The following is a 1,996-nucleotide window of genomic DNA, read 5'->3' as shown; positions in this document are numbered from 1 at the left end:
CCCCCCTTCCGGGCAGGACTGCTTCCTTCCCAGCTCTCTTGATCTCCTCTGGCACCGGCTCCACCGCTCTCGGTGACCAAACCGAGCGCTGCCGCTCGGCGAGGGGAAACGCCAAAGGCCGGTGAGCGCCGCGCACGGCCCCAGCCCCGCCAGGCCTGGACGGCCACCGTCAGGGAGGGGACAGCACCCGCGACTCTGCCCCTGGCCCGCCGGCCCGAGAGGGGAAGCCGGAGAGAGGCGGAGGGGCGGGCAAGGAGCAGGGAGCGCTGCAGGATGTGCCGCGGGGCCCACGCTCCGGGAATATGTCGGGAGAAACTTTGCAGAGCTTCAATCTGAGCGGAGACACGGGTGAGACGGACCCCGACAGTCCCGCACCTGCTGGGGACCGGCCGGGGGAGCCCGACCGGAGCAGGGCAGAGGCTTGGGCCGAGCAGAGCCCTCCGGGAAGGGACAGGCAGCGGCGAGGGGGGACGTGGGCAGCCCCAGGGAGGCCGCGGCAGCCGAGAGCGGCGTCCCGGGTTCTCCTCACAGTCGCTCAGAGCGGCCTTGCGCGGCTCCTCGGACCCGCCGGGCGATTGCCGACGGCAGCGCCCTGCCCGGATGGAAGCGCGGAGGACCGGCGGCTCCGGGGGTGAGCGTCCCTGCCCCGCTGGGCTAGCGCGGGTGTCCGCTCCGCCCCGCGTCGAGAAGGCCCCTTGAGCCGCGGCTCTCCGGCACAACACTCAATTATCAGGGCTGTGATTACAACAATATATCTCTACCGTGCTCCGCAGGCTCGGGTGTCAAGGGTAGTGTTTTAGAGAGGGTGCTCGGGGCAGCAATTCATAAGGGGAACTGACAGTTCTTTGATGTGAAAATGATGCCCGTTTTTTTACTCCAGGATGCACAACCGAAGAAAGATTACACCGTTTAAAAAGAGAAATTTAAACCCAGATGATAATAGTAACGAGCCAAGGAGACGCAGTAGTGAAGTCGATATTACAAGCAGAAAAGCAATCTCTGAAGGCCTTGTGTGGCCTGTTGGGTCTGAGAGAGCGAAGCTGAATTCGAGATAAATCATGAATCATGGATGATCTTTTCAGCTAAAAGCGATCTTTTCTCATGAGCGTCGGCCTCTGGTCCCGGGGGCCTGTGGTGCCACTCCAGACAAGGTCTCGTGCACCCGCAGGGATGAGGGACGCTCGGCTCTCCCATTCCCATTTCTGCTTTCACCAAGAAGGACTATCAGGACGGGGGAGAAACCAACCCAACATCATCTTAATTGTTTTCTTTATAAAATGATGTGAGGGACAGATTCTGGTTTGAAGTACTTTTAAAAAAAATAATCAATCAATCAATCCATCCATCCATCCATCAATGTCCCTCCTCCCTCGCGGGGTGTAACTCAGCAGCAGGACTGCCCGCCCCTGTCGTCCCCGCGGCACTGCGCGGGTGCGGGGTGCCCGAGGCCGCAGCTGCCTGCGCGCCGCGTCCCCCGGGAGCGCTCCTGCCCGGCCCCTCCGCGGGCAGCCTGCGCGCCCTGCCCGCGCCGGGATGGACCTCCTTCCACACGCACCAGCTGGCTCAAAGCCCGCCTTTTCTAACCAGTGGCAAGAGATTATTAACACATTATTAAAACTCGATTCAGAGCACCTTAATGAGACTTTTACTTATTAGCGACGGGAGAGAATTTCAGAGGAGTGCTCAGTTAAGCCGCGTCAATACTTTCTAGACTATGCAAATGAGGCTTTTACATTCAACTTCTCGTGGCGTTATTCTCCAGCGTGAGGTGGTCGTCAAGACCAGAGCAGTTTTGTACGAGAAAACAATCAAGCTAATTCTAAGCATAACATCGTTTCGGGGCATTTGCTAGAGATCAAAGACATTTCTAGGGTACTTGTGGTGTGCTTCTGAGAGGGGTAAAACTCCTCCATTGCCCACACCAGCCCGCTGGACTCCTCCACACACAGCTTTTGCAGTCTACTGCACTTGCGAGGAAAACAAAGCTTCCCCTTTC

This window comes from Motacilla alba, chromosome 7, assembly GCF_015832195.1.
Source record: "Motacilla alba alba isolate MOTALB_02 chromosome 7, Motacilla_alba_V1.0_pri, whole genome shotgun sequence".
Taxonomy (NCBI): Eukaryota; Metazoa; Chordata; class Aves; order Passeriformes; family Motacillidae; genus Motacilla; species Motacilla alba.
The sequence above is the reverse complement of the archived record's forward strand: the minus strand, read 5'-3'. Positions refer to the sequence as shown.